Source organism: Sorex araneus, chromosome 4 (assembly GCF_027595985.1).
Source record: "Sorex araneus isolate mSorAra2 chromosome 4, mSorAra2.pri, whole genome shotgun sequence".
Classification (NCBI taxonomy): Eukaryota; Metazoa; Chordata; class Mammalia; order Eulipotyphla; family Soricidae; genus Sorex; species Sorex araneus.
In genome coordinates this window covers 82,521,176-82,533,841 of record NC_073305.1, presented here as the reverse complement: position 1 = coordinate 82,533,841, position 12,666 = coordinate 82,521,176, and positions in this window count along the sequence as shown.

The following is a 12,666-nucleotide window of genomic DNA, read 5'->3' as shown; positions in this document are numbered from 1 at the left end:
CTTTACGCATTAACAAAATCCTATTGTTGTTCATTTAACCTTTAGAAAGTTCACAAATAGCTAACGGAACCTGTCAAAAAGATTGGTGTTCATGCATTAGTCATTTCCCAGTTAGACCATTTCACAATCTCCAAAGAGTTCCCTTCATTCATCTCTTCTGTGTTTGTAATTCACTCAGATTTTATAAGTTATGTAACCCTGTTTCCATCTAATAAATATTCTTTTTTTCATCTCCCCTCTTGTCAATATACTCTCCTTCACCTAAAAGATACCTTTAAAACCAAAGTTGGCTCTTCTTACATAGTTTATATTGTATAGTTCTAAAAACAAAAAGAAAGAAAAAAAATATTCTGTATAGGAATAATGGCTCTCCATTGTCTCTTATATAAATAAAAATTGATTTCATTTCCCTGGTTTGACATCTACTAAGAAGTATCCCCAATGTCCTTATACAGAGAAAAAAAAAAAGAAGAAATAATTCAATTGTAAGAATTGGACATTTTCTGTCTGTATGAAACATTCCTTAGGGAACTCATAGGTCGCATTGGACAATAATCTGTACTTTAGTTGTGATGAGTTAATTTCAGCATGGAGAACCTAAACTCTCCTGAAATAGGAGTTGGGGTATAAAAAAAAAGAAATTCAGAAAAGTGTTCAGATATTGTAATAAAGAAATCAGGAATAGACTCTGATTCCCTAATTTAATGACCATTCCTATTAGTAGAATTTCCTAATTTAATGGCCATTCTTAACACCATTGCTAAAACTGCATTGATTTGTCAGTAATTAAAAAAAAAATCATACATTTACCTACCCAAAATCACTTCTGCCACGCATCCTATCTTCATGAAAACAAGTCAAATTTCCTACTTGCGTAAAGTTGTCCCAGAAGAATTCAGTTTGATGTCCTTTAATCAGCACTGTGTAGTGAGCAGCTTTCCCAGACTCAGTCAGTAGAAAGCAAAGCCCTTACTCACTAGCTTAGGGTATAAAAACTCAGTTCCAACACTCTGCTATTTGTAACTTTGCCAGGAAATGAGATTAAGATGACCCAGCTATTTGATTTCATTATTCCTCTGATGTGTCATCACTTTGATATTCCTTATTTACTACTTGTTTTTCTGACAGGGTTAACAAGGCCAAGGAAAAATCAGAGGACTAACAACTAACATGTAAACTAACTCCACTGTATGTGACAGACACTATGTGAGAGCTTTGACTCTTTTTTCATAACGACCAAGTTTGTGATTTCTCTAGGCAGAGAAGAAAACAATGAAGTTTCAGACCAAAGTGTACCATCGGTACATGAAAAGAATAAAAAAATAAATCAAAACCTCAGTCACACCCCCCCTTAAGTGTTCCTCCCTCCCCCAAGGACAGGAATTAGACAAAGATTGTCATCAAAGGATTCCTTCTCTATGAACTCCTGATTTTCCTAGCCCACAGTATTGAATATGCAAGTGATTCAACATTCAATATTCAAGAATATTCTAGGTTATCTCATCCTATCCCTTACCTGATGGTCTATTCTAGTTCTGGCTTAGCTTCTATTACATCTACAGTCTCCCAACTCCTTTGTCTTACTCCAATACAATGTCTAGAAGAAAATCCAGCCCCCTAAAATTAACCTGTAAGGTCCTCTAGAATCTGCTCCCTACTCATCTATACAACCGAATTTTCTCCTATATACCCTTTAACCTGTCACTGTCATCCCGTTGTTCATTGATTTGTTCAAGCGGGCACCAGTAATGTCTCTCAATGTGAGACTTATTGTTACTGTTTTTGGCATATCCAATATGCCACGGGTAGCTTGCCAGGCTCTGCTGTGAGGGTGAGATACTCTCAGTAGCTTGCCGGGCTCTCTGAGAGGGGCGGAGGAATCACAGGTCCACTGCGTGAAAGGTGAATGCCCTACCGCTGTGCTATTGTTCCAGCCCACCCTCTAACCTATTTTATATAACTAGTCTTTGGCTTTTAAACATGCTTCCACAGGGACTAACCTCTCTACCTCTTCCTATGCTCAGAATTTCTATTTCCTCCTTGAAACCAAACTCCTCTCTATTCATCTCCTGACACTGATTTTCTGTTAGAAAATATGCAACTTGAGAGCTATTTAAACTATTACCCAACCACATACGGAGGCCAAGGTTATACAACTAATCAGAGGCAGCACCCAGTTCTGTAAGTCCGTTAGCAATGTTTGTTTCCAAATAAGAATGTCATTTGGGCCTTTTATGGAACCAAGAAAGGGCTATTATCCTGTGCTATAATCCTGTGCTATTAAGAACAACCAAAGTAAACTGTGGCTTCAAAGTTGTCTCCTTCAAACATATGGGAAGGACTTCTCATCCCACTTCTGGATTCTCTCTGACAGATGAGCATGTAGACTTTGGGAAGTCTGAGGATTTGGAGGATTTAATCAACAGAAGTGTGAGATGATAAAAAACTATTAACCAAATAACGTTTTCTTATAGAAAAAAAAAGTGATGATGCTGGCTCATAGTTCTCACTCTTTATTAGCTCTCTAGTGGCCAATCTGTCACAAAACTGACTTCTAAATTAGCTTAATTGACCTTCTGGCCTGGGCCCATATCCCTACATGTAGCACAGGATGTTTATATTACACAACAAGATCCTCATTTCAATGCACATTTCAACCAACCATTCTGAACATAATAATATTACAGACCATTGAACTGTGTATGTTTTCAGAACAAACAGGTAAGTTATTGAGCAAACAGAGAGGAATCTACAACCCATATCTGATTAATAAACAATTCTGGTCAGGTTTTTAATTCCAAATTACTTCTAAAGTCTATCACTTCCTCTGAAGCCCAATGCCTCAGTCAGACATTCATCAGAACTTAACTAGATTATTTTATTCCTGCTTCTTTGTCAATGCTTCCCAAACTACAGAGTATATAAGTGTCACCTGGGATGCTTATTTATAAGAAGATTTAAATAAACACCACTAGATTTAAACACCACATGGATCTAAAAAGTTACCATGCCAATAAAAGTCTGGGGTAGGAGGTATGGAGGAAGGCTAAATGAATCATACTTTATATTCTGGATACAGGTGCTCCAATTGGCACATTTTCATGAGACTTAAAAATGTATGGTCCAAATAAAAATCTGATGACAAACCTTGTCATAAAAATGCATAGTTCCTCACACCAACTGGAAACTAAGGAAGCAATTATCCATTATCATGATATTCAAAGACATTCATAAATGTCTTTGAGGACCTCCTTCTCCTACCCAATTTCTTGGATACTCTGTAATGCACAGTGCCATGAAATAATATTATGATCCTCTTCACAAAGATCTCTTTGGTTGAAAACCATCCCAGAGGTTTCAACTAACCAAATCCTAGCAAGGATTCCCTCTTCTAGAAATACGCCCAGATCTACTCTGCGCCCCAAAACTCTAGTTTATGAGAGCATGCCTAGGCTTTACCAGCTTCCTGTGTAGCCCTCTCTACAACTTATTAAAATAATTTATTTCTCTTCTTCTTTTTATTTGGACCACGACCTATTTTTACATTGGGCTTTGTCTACCCCACATTTAAAAGTGTTTCTTCCCTCCCACTGCTGAAAAAAACAAATTAAAATTAAAATGTTTTCTTGAATTCACTCTTCCCTGCTATTACCTCAACTCACCCAAAAAATTAGTTCCCTTATAATACAAAGGATAAGGCAGCTGTCAGGTACTTCCTGATTCCATTAAGGGGAGTACAAATCAGTTCTTAAGCCCCCATTTCACTTCACCGATCAAGCAAGGAAGTAGAATGATTGCCAGAAAGGTGGAGTAGGATTTTTAAAGCAACAGGGAAAGAGCAAACCTAAATACAGAATAAAATTTTGCCAATCAATACAGCAGTAAAAAAGTATAGGTTCTGGAAACAGCCTGAAAGAGATGGAATCCTAGCTCCTTCGTTAAAGGTGAAATGACTTTGAGCAGGTTGCATAAATTCTCTGCTGTACCAGTTTCCTAACTGAGGAAAAAAAAATGTCCTCTAGAGTAGTTAAGACTGTTAAACAGCATGTAGAGGTGGAAAACTTTCTTTTGTAAAGTACTCTAAGAGATATCAGTTTTGGCTTTAGACAGTTTCTTTCTGTGTCTCACCTAAAGAAAGGGAAAATAGTCGTCAACAATATTAAGATAAATGAGTTCCAATGAAGCTTTATTTATAAAAGCAGACAGTTGGCCAAATTTGACCCAGGAGCTGTAATTTTCTGACCTCTACACTAGACTAACACTTGGTTTTTAGTAAGCCTAATCATTTTGTCCAGTCACTGTCACTGTCATCCCGTTGCTCATCGATTTGTTTGAGCGGGCACCAGTAATGTCACTCATTGAGAGACTTATTGTTACTGTTTTTGGCATATCCAATACGCACGGGTAGCTTGCCAGGCTCTGCCGCGCGGGCTCCATACTCTCGGTAGCTTGCCGGGCTCTCCGAGAGGGGCGGAGGGATCGAACTCCAGTTGGCCCTGAAAGGCAGACGCCCACTGCTGTGCTGTCACTCCAGCAATCATTTTGTAGTTATCTTAATAATTTTTCTGGTAGGAATGTACTTCCTGGCAAATAAGTCAGGTTTTTTTCTTTTATACACACTTTAATCATGCAGGCCCTACTACATTGAGAATACATTTTACCTATTTGTATTAACTGGAAGCAATTAATTGGAAGAACCCAAACAAGCTTCTATTTCAGACTCAGTCTCTGATGATTTTTCACCTCTCCTCATTGATATTGATCATTAGAAATAAAACCAATCGAGTATGTTCTGGAATAACAGAATTTCCTCTGTAATACTAACCATTCTGAAACATAAAACTTAATGTTCAAAAGCCTTATGAGTTACTCTAGTAGGATTTCTGACTGATGTGAATGACTTTATTAATTTGAAATAATTATTATTAATTGATAAATTATATTAAATAATTGTACTACGTTAAATAAACACAATGTGAAATGAAATCAGTATACTAAAGGGCTAAATACAGAAATCATTCCCTTTCTTCTCTCCAGTATTTCTGTACTTATAGCTCCAGTAACGTGTATAGATACAGATATAAACATAGACATATATAATCTTCAGACTTATCTGACAAGCACTTCTGATGAGAAAGTCACGGTATCAATAAGAAATTTAGAAGGACTAGGATTTGGCCAAGCACGGTTGTAATAGTGGTACTTGTACTGCAATATTGTGAGCACAGTGATTCATCTACTTCTGAGCTTGTCTCCAGGAGGTAAAAATAAGTATTTTTAAATGAATTTTTAAAAGTCACACTTGCCTCCTTTTCATGTGAACTTTTGCAAGAAAATTTTTTTCCTGAAGTTTACCTAGAATTATTGCTTCCTTCTGCCCACCTGTCCCCAGTTTGTTAGATCTTCTCAGTGGCTGTGTCTACCTATTAGTGGACCCACAATGAGATGCAACATTTCCTTTTCATCCACTCCCAGTGTCCTCTTCTTCCCCTTGTCTCATGTTCCTTAGTCTCTCAATCCATTCTACTAGAGTGGCTTGACTGCAGTCATAAGCAATTATGAGCTGGTTGCTGCTGGCTTACTTGTTTTCCTGGGTCCCAGATTAACAGGACTACTGGCTTCTGGGACTGTTGTACTACCATTCTTGTCTTCCACTGCAGGCTCTTTCCTGATCTTTCCCCAGTTAATGAAACTGGAATAGCCTCAGAAGAAATAAAAAGGGTGCTCTCGCTCTCTCTCTCTCTCTCTCTCTCTCTCTCTCTCTCTCTCTCTCTCTCTCTCTCTCTCTCTCTGTCTCTCTGTCTCTGTCTCTCTTCTCTGTCTCTCTGTGTCTGTCTATCTCTGTCTCTCTGTCTGTCTGTCTATCTGTCTGTCTGTCTCCTCTCCTTCCTTCTGGTCCTAGGCTTATCATCATGGTTTCATTTCTGCCATGAGACCCACACTCAGGTTCAAATGAAGAATTAGATTATCATTTATGTGAGACCAGGCCAATTCCTTACTGGCAGTGAGTGCCAACAAAATACCCGCTTGGAAGTATTTCTACAATTTTTGGGCCTGGCCCTGTGTTTTGAGAATGGTGCCAGTTTCTCCACTCTCTGGGAGTGTTGAGAGCCACTTACTGCTGGAAAGCTATTATTCTTTACTTTCAATGCTTTTAAACTTTTTATCAGTCTGGACTCATACAGGAATCTGCTTCCACATGGATGGAATATCAAAATTCATAGATTCAAATATAAATCTGGGCAGTTTGGATAAATCCCACATGCTTGCTGCCAAATTTGGCTCGTTTTTTCAAAAGGATCAGATGCTTTTCTTTTCCTCTCACAAAATTAGATTTTGTTCATTTGGGTGTGTGTGTATGTGGGAAGGGTGGGAGTTGCAAGTGGATGCCACTCTCAAAATAGAAAATACTTACAAAAGTGTAACTCTTTGTACTAAAGAAAAATACCCTTCTCTCCGAACAAGTTCAATGTAAGTAGTCAAGCTCAGCTAAGTTCAGCTGCACGTGAGTAAATGCTGACTCACCTCTCAGGACAAGGCCCTGCCCTTTGGTTCCTGGGGAAAATGGACCCTGGTTCTTAGCCTTCTACAAGAGGTGATTGTCTCAGACTTCTCCTGAAGCACCTATGAGTGTGGAGCACAGCTTAGAGTGTCATTCGCACAATAGCTTCATGTCCCCAGTCAATAGGGGCATTTTGAGACCCCAATTTTCTGGCTTTTATATCTACTATTCATTGGATGAGGTTCTATTTTTACCACCTCCAATGGCGAATGACTCATAATCATATAAATCTTAACAAAACCACCAATTGAACCAACTTCAAGGGGCTGGGAAATCCCCGTTTGAAATTGCAGGTTCTAATTCGTCAGAGTTGGCACCCAAATTCTGTATATCTAACTCGCTCCCAAGAAATGCCCAGCTCTGGGTTTGAAGATTGCACTCTGACTGCATACTAGGCAATATCATATAGTAGAAACTAGGAGGTTAAAAAATCCTAGACAAGCCTTCAAAATGGAGTCCGCTAAACTTGATATAATCCTGCCAGCTAGGATCCAGCTGGTCAAATAATTATTAGAGCAATTTCTGTGAGCTAACTGGTGACCCAAAGAAAGTTTCTGATTTTCTGAGTGCAATATGGCACACAGAGCCTGACTGCAAATTACAAAATTCTTACCTCACTGAAGTGCCTACAAAAGCCCTCGTCATTTTGAACCTTCCATTAGAGGTGATCTAATTAGATTTGCGCATGAAATTAAGGCTTATCTTGTCCTCCTGAAGGATGATTCCTATTCAAATAAAGCAAACAGCTACTCTCTCTGTTTATAAGTACTATTTGCCATTCCCCAGCCATGGCAAAAACAACCAAGCATCTCAGGGCCTCAGTTCCTAAGACCTTCAGTGAGGAGCGGTAGAGCTATTGGTGGCCATACCACAGGAGTCTTGATACCCTATTTGCCATTGTCAGAAATAGCTTGACTATCTTCTACATCTAAGGTAAATGGGCTCCTTGAAGAATGCTCTCCTACTACCTTTAGGCAACAAATACAATTACAGAACCCACTGGGAATATGATTGTCCTCTTATTGTTAGTAACAAGAGCTTCTGTTCATCATGTGCTTTTAATATACAATGGGCCAGAACTAAGAGCTTTACAAAATGCATGCAAATTACTGACAACAAAGCCTGATAAGGTAAGACTGTCTCCATTTCACAGCCAACCTAACTGAGGACACCTTCATGATCAAAAAATTTATCTATACCTGTGTAGCACTGTAGCATTCTCATCCTGTGGACCATCCATTTGCTCTAACAGGCACCAGTAACGCCTCATTGTGAGACTTATTGTTACTGTTTTTGGTATATCAAATACACCACAGGTAGCTTGCCAGGCTCTTCCATGTGGGTGGGATACTTTCAGTAGCTTGCCGGTCTCTCTGAGAGGTACAGAGGAATCAAACCTGGGTCAGCTACGTGCAAGGCAAACACCCTCCCCACTATACTATCGCTCCAGTCCCAGCCCATAAAAGAAACTATCTGAGGTGGAGATCTGTCTGGCAAACTCTGAAATTGTTTTCTGTAGTCCTATACCATGCTGTTTCTCTGATGTCTTAGCATGTGGAAAGAAATTTGTAATTTTCAGGGCATCAAATCACCTGGCCAGCCCAATTTTGTTATCCTGATTGGGAGAGGGTAGAAGGGAAGAGAGAGAGAGAGAGAGAGAGAGAGAGAGAGAGAGAGAGAGCAGATCTATGCACTTTCCCTCTGTGTAAATTTAGAATTCAAACATCCAGATATTGCAGAACAATTTGTGTTCTCCCTGACAATGAATGAATTCAGCTCAGAGAACTTGAGTGCATGCACCATACTTCCTTCTCAACTGAGGAAAACTCAACTCCTGATACTTTGCAGTTTCTCAAAATATTCCATCAAATATGGACACCAAATCCTATTGCTGTCCTTTGTATTCCATCCAAAAATTATTACAATTACTTAAAATTGAGAGGTCAAGATTTTACCCCCAAGAAATCCCAAATTCTTAAATAACTCTCTTTTTTTGTACCTTCTGAAAATCTGTGGACAGTATATAGATAGTATTAGTAAAAGTGTCACATTAATATTAGAATTCCAAATAAGTGAATGCAATATTAATTCACATTGATTTGGCCAGTGTCCAATAAATAAATAAAAGAAGTTTTTTAAAAGTTCCTTTGCACTTTGAAATATTGGCTCTCATATTTTTATCTAAAGTGTGTAATGTATGCATGTCTAATACATATAGCACGTCATACATATGAAGATATATCTATAGTAAGTTTTGACATATAAGTACCATACTTATGTAGTCAATATTTATTGTCCACATAAAGGTCCTGATCAAAGTCAGAAGGTGCCTATATCCAATTTCTATAGTGTTTCTTACCTGTCTGGCACAGTTGGGTTTTGTTTGTTTGTTTTTAAAAAAAAGTTCAAAGTAACAATAATTTCTTTTACTCAAAATGGCTAGAAAGCCAAGGTTGGTTTTGGTTTCAATCTCTTGAAAAACAATTCTTTTCAGAATATATTCCATACATTTCTATAATCTGCTGAATATAATATAATAAAAGTCAGAGCGGATAGGGTGCTTGCCTTGCACGTGGCCAAGCCGGGTTCGATTCCTCAGCCTCTCTTGGAGAGCCTGGCAAGCTGCCAAAAGTATCTCACCCACATGGCAGAGCCTGGCAAGCTACCCATGGCGTACTCGCTATGCCAAAAACAGTAACAAGTCTCACAATGGAGATGTTACCGGTGCCCGCTCGAGCAAATCGATGAGCAACGGGCTGACAGTGACAGTGACAGTGACAGTGACAGTGATCTGTTTTCATAGACTTCCATACAAGGTCAATGTTAAGGTCTGCCTAGTACTAGACAAGTCTACCCTGATGCATATGATTATTTCCACTGTTTTCCTCCAGTTTACTTCTATAATCATTTACTCAAAAATAAAACAAAGTTAAAATGTTCTCTTTTGAATATTTTCCAGATCTTTTGAAATCAACTATTTTTAACTTTCCTTTCCCCTTGTTTCCCTCCAAAAGCATAAAATCCCAATATTATCAGTATGCAGTCTATCACTTTAATTATGGGGGCTGGAGCGATAGCACAGCTGGTAGGCATTTGCCTTACAGGCGGCTGACCCGGGTTTGATTTCTCCGCCTATCTGGAGGAGCCTGGCAAGTTCCCCAAGGCATATTCAATATGCCAAAAGTTACAAGTCTCACAATGGAGACGTTAGCAAATCGATGAGCAACGGGGTGACAGTGATACAGCAATTATCAGTATGACTTTCAACTATTTTAATAACCTATTTTTGCTAGCTTTTCCTCTACTGTGAGAAATTTGCCTATGTGGTGCTCACAACACAAAAAATATATAACTTATTACCTGTCCCTCACCCTACTCCCCTACGTGCAATTTTCCTTCTATAGAAACCAGTATCCTCACTTTTACTCCGTATCATTAAATGCCTCATCTATTAAGTCGATTATCAAAATCTCCTGTATGTTAAAATATTTCAAACTGTATATTCCCATCTTCATGTTTGTTTTTTAAAAATGGAGTCATATTCAGCAATGCTCATGAGGGCATACAGTGGATGACTTCAAACTCAGAACCTCATTCTGCTAGTCACTTCTTCACTTGAATTATCTTCCACCCCCTCATGCCCATTTTTATTTCTGATTTGGTACCTCACAAATTGTTATTTTTTTTATGGTGCTGACTGGTCTCCTACCTTCAAATTTTTGATCCTGCTTCTAATCAGGAGAGCTGAACTTCTATGTTGCTATCAGATTGATCTGATTAAAACTTATAAACTTCGTTACTTCATCTTAAACCTAAAGTTAGTGTCTCCTCACCATTTTCAATGTTATTGAGTCTGCTATGCCACTTGCCTGACTACCATCCCCAAACCTGCATGATCACGAAAACTGTCTTAATAATTATAGTAACTCTAAGACATAGGGTTGCCTCTTCTACTAATAGTCATGGTGCTGGGGCTGGAGCAATAGCACAGAGGGTAGAGCATTTGCCATGCACACGGCTGACCTGAGTTTGATTCCCAGCATCCCATATGGTCCCCCAAGCACTGCCAAGAGTAATTCCTGAGTGCATGAGCCAGGAGTGACCCCTGTGCATCGCCGGGTGTGACCCAAAAAGAAAAAAAAATCAGTCATGGTGCTAAGTGACTGAAGCATATGGTTGACCCAAATGTTTAATGTTTGAAACAGGCCTTCCTAAGAAGTGTCAGTCTGGCATGTGCATTATTTTAAACTATGAATGTAAAAGCAATGTGTAAATAACTATTTACATCATTGTTATATGCTGTCAGTGCAATGAAGTTCTTGACATTTTAGAAGGACTTTTTACCATTTCCTTAGCTAATTAGCGGGATAAAAATTGAGAATATTACCCATAACTTGAATTTTTCCAGAAATTAATTTTTCTATCTGAAAAAACTTCCTCTATGGTAGGAATAATTCATTACTGAACACCTAATCTTTGTCATATGAGTTATTCTCTCCTCATCCTACTCCTTTAACTTTGAGACCTTCAGCCCCTACCCTGTTCTTTATTCTCCACACCCATGCAATTCAGTTTGTTCTTTTCTTTCCTCTATCTTGTCTGATGTTTATTTCATTGCCTGACCAGTTTGAGCAGAACCCAGAAGTGCAGAAATTTTCTCTCTGCCCTTACATGACTCAAATAAATATTTTCTCACCTAAATCTCACAGTGTCCCTATGAGAGAATGTTGTTACTATCCCCATTTTATAAGCTCAGCAAAGGACATCAGGCAGTCTCATCCCACTCCAAACCTATGTTCCCATCCACCTGTGAGGCCATGCACTTTCACACATTGATTCTTTACCTTCAGCTGCCTACCAGATAGACTCTTGACTGTTTTCTATTACCAGGTTTTCCCTCTGACTTTGTAAGCAGCCCCAAGTCCCAGTAGACTTATTACTCCCTTTGCTCTAAAGAAAGATATGGGGGCTGGAGCGATAGCACAGTGGGTTAGGGCATTTGCCTTGCACGTGGCAGACCCGGGTTCAATTCCCAGCATCTCATATGGTCCCCTGAGCACCACCAGGAGCAATTCCTGAGCATGAACCAGGAGTAACCCCTCTGCATTGCCAGGTGTGACCCAATAAAGCAAATAAATAAATAAAGAAATAAAGGTATATGTTTAATAAATAAATAAATACAAAATAGACTATGGCTTTCTACATTTTAGTATTTACCTAAAATCATCACTCACTCATTTCTCCAACTCTGGAGAAAAGAAAATATGGACACCAAAGATGAGCCTTAGTCAGAGGGGAGGGTCTGATTCTTTGTAAATCCTGAAAAAGAAGAAGATGGAAGAGTCTTGAGGGCACCAACAAGATCTCTGTCTCTCTTTCCTCACTTCTCTCCAGTTAGAATCTCCATTCGTGCTGATTCTCCTATGCAACTCAATTTTTTCTTTTCATTCATTGCCTGGCCAGCTGCTATCAGAAAGGTGAGATCAGAACCAGTGGTGAGAACTTGAGGACACAGGGAAGGAAAAGATAAAGGGACAAGGGGTCATGGCAGACACTTGAATCAAGTATGAATGAAAATAATTGCAATGGAGACGATTCATGAGATTAGAAGAGAAGACTCAATGGACAGTGAATTGAAAGTCAATCCCAGCCTAGTATTTTCACGCCTGCCCCCTTCAATAGCTCTGTGGGGGTCTGCCTTTGAAAATTATTCCATCTCATTTGTCTCTGCGTCTGTCTCTTAACCATTAGACCTCACAAAGCTTTGTTAGAACAAAAGAAAAAGAACTAAGTGAACAAAGAACAAATTTAAAAGAACAACACTCAAATATGGCTGTTTTCATCAAATTTGTCTCCAATAATATAACGAGTAATGCCCTGTTACATTCACTACAGTGGTAAGTAGATCTTAATGAGAAAAACTCAGGTGGGTAAAATTATCATCATTGGAAAGTTTTTGTCCTCCAATTCTGAGACACACAAGAGTTTTCCATTTAGGGATTTAAGGCAAAATTGATTTCCCTAGAGGACTACTTTGTGGGATTGCTACCCCTGGAGTATTGAGAAGAAAGTGGTTTCAGACGCATCAACCAATTAAAGAGCCA